The sequence below is a fragment of the Gracilinanus agilis genome, chromosome 4 (assembly GCF_016433145.1).
Source record: "Gracilinanus agilis isolate LMUSP501 chromosome 4, AgileGrace, whole genome shotgun sequence".
NCBI lineage: Eukaryota > Metazoa > Chordata > Mammalia > Didelphimorphia > Didelphidae > Gracilinanus > Gracilinanus agilis.
In genome coordinates this window covers 269,555,464-269,567,084 of record NC_058133.1, presented here as the reverse complement: position 1 = coordinate 269,567,084, position 11,621 = coordinate 269,555,464, and the positions used below count along the sequence as shown (strand labels likewise).

The 11,621-nt window shown below is 38.9% G+C and overlaps 1 protein-coding gene across 1 annotated transcript in view; it reads right to left on the bottom strand.

Annotated features, from left to right (window-relative positions):
* DAAM2 (dishevelled associated activator of morphogenesis 2) overlaps positions 1-11,621 on the bottom strand; it is a 117,797-nt gene that overhangs the window by 81,712 nt on the left and 24,464 nt on the right. The window lies entirely within an intron of this gene.

Sequence of the window (11,621 nt, the reverse complement as noted above, 5' to 3'; positions counted from 1 at the left end):
GAGAGAGAGAGAGAGAGAGAGAGAGAGAGAGAGAGAGAGAGAGAGAGAGAGAGAGAGAGAGAGAGTGTGTGTGGAGGGGGGTGCTGTGTACAGGGTATCTAGCTGCTTCTTTTTATTACTATGTATCATATTGTCCTCCTTTGTGGTAAAAGATAACTTCTTTCTGCATGTATCCCACTAAAATACAAACTGGAAGTGACTTACAAGATCCTACTCCCTCTATAAACTATACAGCCAAGAAGCTGTATTATAAAGCCTGGTGATAGCAAGGTGGCCACGTAGATAGAGCCTGGGACCTGAAGCCAGGAAGACCTAAGTTCAAATCTGAACATTTAATAGCTAAATGTGATGCTGGACAAGTTACTTAATCACTGTCTGCCTCAGTCTCCTCAACTGTAAAACTGGAGACAATAATAGCAACTACTTCTCAAGGTCGTTTCAAGGATCAAATGAGATAACAATACTTAGAAATGATTCTAAGATGGAAGGTATGGGTTAAAAAAAAAAGAGGGCAGCTGGGTAGCTCAGTAGAGTGAGAGTCAGGCCCAGAGACAGGAGGTCCTAGGTTCAAACCCGGCCTCAGCCACTCCCCATCTGTGTGACCCTGGGCAAGTCACTTGACCCCCATTGCCCACCCTTACCAATCTTCCACCTATTAGACAATACACCGAAGTACAAGGGTTAAAAAAAAGGGCGGGGGGGAGAAGGACTTCTGTACCAGCAGCAATGCAATGACACAGGACAGCTGAGGGATTTATGGTAAAGAATGCTACCCACATTCAGAGGAAGAACTACAAGAGTGGAAACACAGAAGAAAAACAACTGCTTGAACACATGGGTTGAGGTGGACATGATTGGGGATGTAGACTCGAAAATACCACACCAATGCAACTAACAACAATTTGGAAATAGGTTTTGATCAATGACACATGATAAAACCAGTGGAAATGTGTGTCGGCCATGGTGGTGGGTGGTGTGGGGGGTGAAGGGGAAAGTAGGAGCATGAATCATGTAACCATGTTAAAAACGAATATTAATTAATGTTTAAAAAAAAGGGGGAGAAGGAAACAAATATGGATCTTAATATAGCTCCCTCCCACCACTACTACCATTACCCTCCCTTTTTTTTAACCCTTACCTTCCATCTTAGAATCAATTCTAAGTATTGATTCCAAGACAGAAAAGTGGTAAGGGCCAGGCAATTGGGGTTAAATAACTTGTCCAGGGTCACACAACTAGGAAATGTCTAAGGCCAGATTTGACCCTAGCATCTCCTCTCTCTGGGTCTGGTCCTCTATCCTTTGAGCCACCTAGCTATCACCGCTGTCGCATTTATAGGAAGCAGAATATAACTGGAAAGAAAATCAGATTGGAAGCCTGGAGTCCAGATTCTGTTACAATTAACTAATTAGTGTGATTAGCCATGGCCCTTCACCTCTCTGGGTCAGTTTCTTTATCCCTCAAGTAGACTATTTGGGGGCAATCCCTCTGAGATCTAATTTTGCTCCCCTCTTTTGTTGACTGGGGAGATAGAGTCTTATCTGTGTAGAGTTAAAAGAATGGGGAAATCAGATGCTCAGGAAGGCAAATCAACCCAAAGCATGGGACCCTTTATGAATGTATCACTCCTGCCTGCTGTGCCTATGGTGTCATGAGGTTCCCCAGAGATGTCCAGCCCAACCCCGCTGTTTGACTCTGTCTTAACAACATAGTTTCTCTTGTACCTCACTTCCGTTCCCACGCAGCTACTGGACTATACTGCCTTTGCTGTTGGTTCTCTCCACACATACTACCCAGCAGAACTGAGCTGTGTTGGCTCTCCTCATTTCTGGAAACTGAACGATTGTTGGGGAATCATTGTCTGTTAACAGCCATTGAGACTTGGAGAATATTTGATCGACTGGAATTAGAATTAAAATGCTGGAATATATTATAAAATAAAAATGTTGTGTCTCTTCCTTTCCTCTTCAATGGTAGAAACTACTCCGGATGTATCTTGTATGGACTTAATTATTCGCATGTTGTTTCCCCTTATTAGAATGTAAGCCACTTGCCAGGTATGGTAATGCACACCTGTAATCGCAGTCACTGGAAAGGCTGAGGCTGGCAAATCTCTTGAGTTCTGAGCTGTAAAGGGGCCACGTCAATCATGCGTATGCATTAATATGCTATGCACGTAAGTTTCTGAGAGTGGGAAGGAGGGGGACCAGGTTTTCTAAGGAGGGACAAACTGACCAGATCAGAAATGGAGTAGATCAAGTTTCCCTGCCAATCTTGAGGTGAGGCCAATGAATAATCCCTGTACTTCTACCCTGGGTGAGATATGGAAACTGAGTCTTAAAAAAATTTTTTTAAATAATAGAAAAATTTTAAACTAAAATTTAAAAACAATGCATTTTTTAGAAAATAATAAATTTCTTCCCTATCTTTGTAATATCCCCAATTTAGCATAGTACAATTGTTTATTAAGAGTTTGCTGGCTGATTATAATGAATTTAGAATTTATTTGAGAATAGCCTTGAATGGAAACAAAAGGAAGGCCTAAATATCCTCAAAAGGGATCCTAGGGTTTGGGGATTATTGTACTTAAATTTCATTCCATTCTATCTTATAGATCTTACTTGAAAGGAGAGAAGTCTTTAAAGTAATCACAAACTTGGCCCAGGCCCACAGAAGGACTCATCTTTACTTTCCCCTTTCCTTCAGTCAAGCCACTCCTGAAATCGAAGCTGCTTTGGAGAAACCAGATATAACAGAAGTATCACACCACTTGTCTTCCCTGCTACTGACCACCACCACCTTGCTTCCTTTCAATTTATTCATGAATAGCACTGACTCTCATCAATTGCTGATACAAGCTTGAGGTCACTATAAATTTTCTCTGGGTTTTGCCTTCCATGTCTCATCCATCAGTTAAGAGGGCACAGTGGAAACAGGGCTGGGACTGGAGTCAAGAAGAACCTAAGGGGGCAGTTGGGTAGCTCACTGAATTGAGAGTTAGGCCTAGAGACGGGAGGTCCTAGGTTCAAATCTGGCCTCAGACACTTCCCTACTGTGTGACCCTGTGCAAGTCACTTAACCCCCTTTGCCTAGCCATTACCACTCTTCTGCCTTGGAACCGATAGACAGTATTGACTCCAAGACAGAAGGTAAGGGTTTTTAAAAAAAAAAAGAAGAAGAACCTGACTTCTAATCTGGCCTCATAAACTTATTAGACATGTGTAACCCTGAGCAAGTCACATTACTGTTCTTTGCCTCAGTTTCCTCAATTGTAAAACTGGAATAATAATAGCACCTACCCCAGAGTTGTTTTGAACATCAAAAGAGATATTTACAAAGCACTTAATGTAGTGCCTGGCACCCAGTAGGTGCTTAATAAATGCTTGTTCCCTTCCTTCTTTATTTTGATCAGCTGTACCAGTTCTTTTGCCACTATGCCACAGTTCCATATCAAAACACAGGTTTAATCTAGGTTTATATCCTCTAAGGCCTGGATTACTATAGATGCCTCCTAACTCTTCTCTCTGACTCTCATCTTTTCCCGTATCATTCTTAACCAGCTATCGGCTCTCAGGATGGTTTTCCTTTAAAGTATTATTCCAGTTCCCTCAATCCTTAGCTCAGAATCTTGCAACGTCTTCCAACTTCTTCCTATAGTAAGTAAAATTTTGCCTTGCACTCTTCATTTTTTTATTCATATTTTAGATTCAACCCTTTGATATTTCTGTTAAAGCTCTTTAGTGACAGAATATCCAAGACAGGTAATGGAAACATTCTTAAAAAATCAGATTCAGGTTGCTATGATTCCTTCACTCACAGACCATAAACTCTAGCTATTATTTACCTCCAAAGAGGGGCAGCTGGTTGATATATGGATAGAGTGTTGAACCTACAGTTAGGAGAACCTGAGTCAAATCTAGCTTCAGATACTTACTAGCTATATGGTTCTGGGCAAGTCATTTCACTGTGATGGCCTCAGATCCCTCATCTGTAAAATGATCTGGAGAAGGAAATGCAAAACACTCCAGTGTCTCTGCCAAAAAAAAAATCCCAAATGGGATCACAAAGAGTGGGACATGACAAACAACTAAACATTAACCACCTCCAAAGAAGGTAAGCTCCTTGAGGGCAGAGACTATTTCAATTTTGTTGCTATCTCCCGCAGCACCTAGCACAGTGCCTAGAACATAGTTCTCAGTAAATAAGTATAGATAACTTATTGATTTTTCCCTAGAAAAATATTGTAAAAATTGCCTAATAAGTTCCTGGGAAAGTATCCTGTAGTTACTTATGGACGGGGTAGTTCTATACTGTTAGCTACCCTGCCCTTTATTTATACATCCCTCTCACTCCTCTGCATTTGTATCTCATATCACTCTCCTTTCTACTTCCCTAACTTCTTATAGCTCAGACAATGAGGCATTCCATCTGTAATTTCATGAAGAAAAAAGAAAGAGGTGAAAAGAAGTCAGGGATGATTTTTAAGAACAGATAGATGAGCTTCATAGGTCTTCCAAGTGTCAAGTGGAATCCTCTGAGAGTTAGGGCCAAACTATCTGCACAAATGAAAACAAACATCCCAAGCAGAGATTTGTAGTCCAGGAACTGAGGCAGAGAGTGATGAAGAATGTCTCTTCCAGGTCAAGACAAGAAGGAACTAATGGAATGGTAATATTTTTTAGCTGTTTTCAGTTGTGTCTGATTCTTCATGACCCCCTAATGTGATTTTCTTGGCAAATACCAGAGTGCTATCTTCTTCTCCATCTCATTTTACAGATAAGGAAACTGAGGCAAACAGGGTGAAATGGCTTGCCTGGGGTCACACAGTTAGTGACTGAGGACAGATTTGAATTCTGGATGCACTGGGTAAGATAAAAAGTCCTTCTCAATAACAGAAATTCTTATCTTCACAGTCCTATACCACTTATTGACATTCAGGGTTTCAAGAGCTGTTCCTTCCCCCACTCACTGAGAAAGAACCGAAACTACCTTCTGTCTTAGAATCTAAGTATAAGTTCCAAGGAAGAAGAGCAATAAGGAATAGGTGATTGGCCCAGTTGAACCTAGGACTTCCTGTCTCTGGGCTTAAATGTCTATCCACTGGGCCACCTATCTACCCCCCCTAAACATGAAATTTAACATCCTTTTCAAAAGTCAGACTCCTTCCTTCTAACCTCTTTCAAACATGATCTACCAAGACTGTGGGGAACAGAAGGGACATGCTGGTATGAGAGGAAATAGTATCACCTATTTTTCAAACTTTTCCAGAAACTGTGAGATCCATTTCCAAGGCCAGGAAGACTCATGAGGTAGTTGTAAAGATTGTGATCTGAATTGGTAAAGGAGGTTTCCTTAACATGGGAATTTTCTAGACCAGTGATGGTCAAACTACAGCCCACAGGCCAGATGGGGCCCCCTGAAATGTTCTATCCAGCAGCACGATGAATACAATGAGTAGGATACAATACAATGAAATTTTAAAAGAGTTGCCTTAAAAACAGACTGACGGATGAGCATGTCCTTTCCTTTGGCCCCCTCTTTAAAAAGTTTGCCCATCACTGTTCTAGACTAATGAAATCAGAAATCTAGGCCTTATCCTTAACAGAAACTCATCTAGCTGGAAATGACCATAAGGCATCATCAAGCCCAAGTCACAGTACTGGGCAGATAGCAGAAATCAATGCATATTGATTGATATTGATATTGAGCTGATTGATATTCCCTCTACCATACATGTCACTATAATGGTCATTTAGGGTGATAGCTGGTATAATTCCTTCTGTGCCCTTACCGTTCTGGCTGGAACTGACATAGCCATCTACCCATATGTCAATAATAACCCCTAAATCAAATGCTAAAACTAAACAAAATCCAAACCTAGCTATCTGAACCCTTCAGCCTCACCTCAAAGTAAATATAGGTAGCCAGGCCCAGGCCCTCTGGGTATGTGAGCAGAATAATGTTTCTAAGATTTTATGCATAAAACAATACTAATAACAGTAACAGTTAGCATTTTATGGTGCTTTAAAATTTACAAAGAGCAGCTAGGTATTGGAATGAACAGAGTGCCAAGCCTGGAATCAGGAAGACTGATCTTCCTGAGTTCAAATATGGCCTCAGACATTTACTAGCTGTGTAGCCCTGGGCAAGTCACAATGCTATTTGCCTCTGTTTCCTTATCTATAAAATGAGCTGGAAAAGGAAACAGCAAATCACTCCAACATCTTTGCCTAGGAAACCCCAAATGGGGTCACAAAGAATTGGACAGCAACAATTCACAGAAAGTTTTTCCTGACATCAAGCCAAGATTAGCCTTTTGACAACTTCTTCCTCCTACTCCTGATTCTGTCTTCCCAAGTCAAACAGAATAAAACTAACGAATTCTTCCTTCATCTGTGGATTAGAGCACCAGACTTGGAATCAGGAAAATTTGTGTTCAAATCCAGCATCAGACACTTACTGTGTGACTTTGGGTGAGTCACTTCATGCTGTTTGCCTCAGTTTCCTCTTTGCTAAATTGAGATGGAAAAGGAAATGGAAAACCACTTCAGTATCTTTGCCAAGGAAACCCCAAATGAGGTCACAAAAGTCAGACATAACTGAATAACAACAACATCATGTGCCCCCCAAATCTTCTCTTTTCCAGGCTAAACATGTCCGATCCCTTCAAACAATTCTCATAAATTACAGACTTAAAGTCCTTCATCATCCTAGTTGCCCTTTTCTAAAGATCCTCCAGCTTATCGACATCCTTCTTAAACAAAGGTACCCAGAACTAAACAATATTTTAAATAAATAGAGTACAACAACACTATCTATCAATCAATCGATCGATCGACATTTTTTTTTTTAAACTCTTACCTTCCGTCTGTCTTGGAGTCAATACTGTGTATTGGCTCCAAGAGTGGTAAGGGTAGGCAATGGGTATCAAGTGACTTGCCCAGGGTCACACAGCTGGGAAGTGTCTGAGGCCTGATTTGAACCTAGGACCTCTCGTCTCCAGGCCTAGCTTGCAATCCACTGAGCTACCCAGCTGCCCCCTTAATAAACATTTATTAAGTACCTACATTGTACTAGAATACTACTATGTGCTAGAACATTTGAATGCTGCAGCACAGCGCTTCTTAACCTTTTTTGTGTTATGGACCTCATTCGCAGTCTGGAGAAGCTTATCTCAGAATAATATGTGTTGCCTACATTTGTAATTGAAAAAAATTGGAAACATTTTTAAATGTTGCATTCTTTATACACCTAAATTCTTAGATCTCCTAAAATCTATCCATAGACTTTTTTGATATACATGAACCCCAGGGTTAGGAATCCCTGTTCAAAACTCTGGCAGAAAGTAGACATAGTATAACATCCAAGATTGCATACCAAGATATGGTCAAAATGGGTACATAATTTACACATAAAAGGTTATAACAAATATGGGAAGCAAGAAAAAAAATACCTGTTAGATCTACAGATAAGGGAAGAGTTTATAATCAAATAGGAGAAAGAGAAGATGATGGGAGGTAAAGTAGATAATTTTGATTGTATTAAATTTAAAAGGGTTTTTTGCACAAATTAAACCAATGCAGTCAAAATTAGAATGAAAAACTAGGGTGTGGAATGGGAATTTATAGCAAATTCTCTGATAAATGTCTTATTTTTCAATTATATAGAGAACTGAACCAAATTTGTAAAAATTAGTCATTTCCAACTTGATAAATGATCAAAGGATACAAACAGGTGGTTTACAAGCTATCAATAATATACAAAAAATGTTCTAAATAACTAAAACAACTCTAGGGTACTGTCATAACTTATCAGACTGGCTAGCGTTACAGGAAAAATACAAATGTTAGAGGGGATATGGAAAAATGAATGCTCTAATGTTTTGTTGGTTGAGCTGTGAACTGGTCCAACTATTCTGGAGAACAGTTTGGAATTATATTCAAAGGGCTAAAAACTAAAACCCTTTGACCCATCAGTACCACTATTAGAACTATATTCCAAAGAGATCAAAGAAAAAGGAAAAGGATCCATATAGACAAAAATATTTACAGCATCTCTTGGTGGTGGTAAAGACTTGGAAACTGAGGAATATCTATCAGTTGGTGAACAGTTGAATAAACTATGGCTTATGATGCAATGAGTACAATTGTTCTGTAAGAAATGATGAAGTAGATAGTTTCAGAAAAATCTGGGAAGATATGAACTGAGGCAAAGAAAAGTAAGCAGAGACAGGAGAACATTGTACACAGTAACAGTAATATTGTAACTAACAATAATCACCTGTGAAACACTTAGCTACTCTGATCAGAAAAATGATCCACAACAGTTTCAAAGAACTCATCATGAAAAATGTTATTCACACTGATAGAGAACTGACTGATGAGCTCTAAGTGTAGATTGAAATATTTTTTCACTTTTATTTTCTTTGTGTTTTATTTTTTTGCAAAGTGGCTAATAAGGACATTTTTGCATAACCTACTATGTATAATGGATTTCCTATTTCTTGTCTTCTGAATGGATTGGGGAGAGACTTGGGGGAGGGAAGGGATTTGGAACTAGAAATTTAAAAATGAATGTAAAAAAAAGCCCAGTTTAAAAAAAAAGTACCATTGCATGAGGTCAAGATCCTTTTAGATCTTATATTTGTCATCTTTTATATTAGCTACCTGTCTCAACTTCCTATCTGAGAATTTGATAACCATGCAATCAATACTTTCATACAAGTCACTGATAAAAATGTTAGAACTAGGAGTAGAATCCTGGGATGTTCCAAGGAAGACCTCTTGAAATGTTGTCACTGAACCATTAACTATTTTTTAAGTCTAGTCATCAAAGGTCCGAATCTAATCTTTCCATCTTTTATACTAGCATACAAGGTAATATTTCATCAAAAACTTTGTTAAAACCTAGTTAACCAAGGCTCTGTCTCCAAGTTTAACAATCTCATCAAAAAAAGAAAAAAACCTGTTCTTGATGAAGTTGTGTTGCCTTTTTGTAATTACTGCATCCTTTTGCAGGATTCCCTATCTAGATCTTGTCAAACATCTCTCTAATTAGGATCTGTCCTAGAAATCTTTCAAGGTATCAGAGTTAAAGCTTACTGTCTTATAGTCTGCAGACTTTGCTTGAATCACTGGGTTTCAGGGTCAGAGGATATTGAGAGTAGACATGGGTAATTGCTCTAAATCTCAAGTGAGAAGTGGAAGGTGATACCTTCTCCCAAAGATATGTGGGCATGGGGAGGGAGACATAATAGCTCTTTCATGCCAATGAAAACCAGTCTACATGCTTTCTTTGGTACATACTGCCTCAGCTGAAATCCTGGTACTAAGAAGGGACCCTTTAAAGGTAAGAAAGAGTATTTAAGATTGCAGGTATAGAATGATTTTATGGATAATGCTATATCACAATCACCTCTCAATTGTTATCCATGCTAATTGAAAAAGCTTGGTGGTCCAAACAAATTAAAACAGTGAGCAAAGAGGGCAGCTAGGTGGCTCGATTGAGAATCAGGCCTACAGATGGGATGGCCTGGCTCAAATCTGGTCTCAGATACTTCCTAGCCATGTCATCTTTATTTGGCTTTTGAATGAATTTAAGACAAAAATTAATGGCAGAATTTTCCTGAGGCTTACATTAAAATATTTGCATTCCTTTGGCATTTACTAAGTGATAGCTAAGAGAATCTCAAATGCATGCTGAGAAAGAGAGAAGACAACTTGAGACAAAAAAAAATGGCTTTAGCTAACCTAGGTATCAGAATTCATTGTACTGTTCTGCCTTTTCATTCATTCATTCATTCATTCATTCATTCATGGAGAAGAAATGAAGTTAAAAAGGTAGGTAATGGTCAAACTGTAGAAGATTTGCTTGCTTGTAAATATGCAGTTCTAGCTTTAAAAAAATTATATCCAGGACACTTCTCCAGAAAGATTTAAAGATTAAATCAGCTTCTGAAAATAATCCATAACCCACTTTTTTCTTTTCAGAGCATTTAATAATTTATGACAATAAAATGCATTGTCCTTCAGCTCTGCTGGCATAAACCACTATTACTCAGTTAGTTTTTTGATACTTTTAATGTGTCACCAACATTTTGCTTTTTGTTGTTCAACCATTTCAATTATGTTTTCACCCTGTGTCCCAAGCCTATCATCCAGATCTTTCTCCCAGCTCCTTTTGGGGGTCATCATATCCTGCCTCTCATTAAAGACCATCACATTCTCTTCTCAGAAAAGCACAAATCCTGTCCTTCATCTCCTATGCCATTGTTTCTCATCAGGCAGCATTTTCACGAAAACAATAGTACATCTCTTTTCAATTACAATTCAACCCTCCTGAATCTGGCAAGGCTAAATAACCCCCAAATCCATCAAGACTTTGGGGAGGAGGGATGTGTTAGCCCATGGTTTGACAAATCCCCAGGACTAGGTTACCATGGCACCAGGCAATTGCAATTTGGTGTCAAACGTTTTTTGTGAAATCTTAATCAAAACTATAGAAGTACAGTACTCTGTTTCCTCCCATGCTTATGTGTGTTTCCATTTTCTAGAAGGAAATTTTGAAAAGGAAAAATGTTGGCAACATAAAATAACACGATTCCAGTTAGTATGTATGGGCATCAGACTCTTAGGCTTCTCAGCTGTCACCCAACCTAGGCTTTCCTGCCTGTCAGCATTTGGTGGGGAGATAGAAGGATCATTTGCTACCAGAACTTCTACTCAATATGGTCTAAAAGGTAACTTAAGGAATTAAACTATTATCAGCAATGCAAGGATCCAAGGCAGCCCAAAAGGGACTCATGAGGGAAAATGGTATCCACACCCATATAAGGAACTGTCAGAATCTGAATGCAGAATGAAGCATAATAATTTTTACTCTATTTTCTTCATGAGTTTCTTCTTGTATATAAGAAATATATCTTTTTTCATGACCTAGGGAATAGGGAAATATGTATCATATGATGGCATTGATATAACCTTTATCAGATTATTTACTGCCTCAAGAAAGGAAGAGGAGAGGAAAGGAGGGAGAGAATTTGGATGGCAAAATGTCAGAAAACAATTGTATATGTAATTGGAAAAAATAAAAGGAATAGACATTTTTAAAAGTAACTTGAGTAACTAAAGAGGTAATTTAAGATATGGTCTAAGAAGTAACTTAAGGTCACAGGATCAGAGATGTGGCACTGGAAGGGACCTCACAGGCCATCTAGTCCAACTCCATTTTACAAATGAGAAACTCAAGGGTCAGGGATATGAAGATTGAAAAGTCAAAAAGGCAGGAGCAGGGATAGGATTTGAACTCAGGTGTTCTGACTCCAAAGCTAAAATTTTCTCCCTCTCTACCATGCTGCCTCACTCTTAAACAAATGTGGTCCATATGAGGATCAAAACCTACGCTTTGCTGTTATCAGCACCAGACCAGATATATCTAGTGTCTTCTTTGAACTTGTCTAGAGTTCCTTTAAAATACTTCTTCCAATCCTCATCAAGTATTATTTGGGCCAAGATTTCAAATTCAGAACACATGCCTTACAACATTATATTGGCCCTTTTACTTTCTTTCCTTCTTTCCTTTTTCCTTCCTTCCTTCCTTCCTTCCTTCCTTCCTTCCTTCCT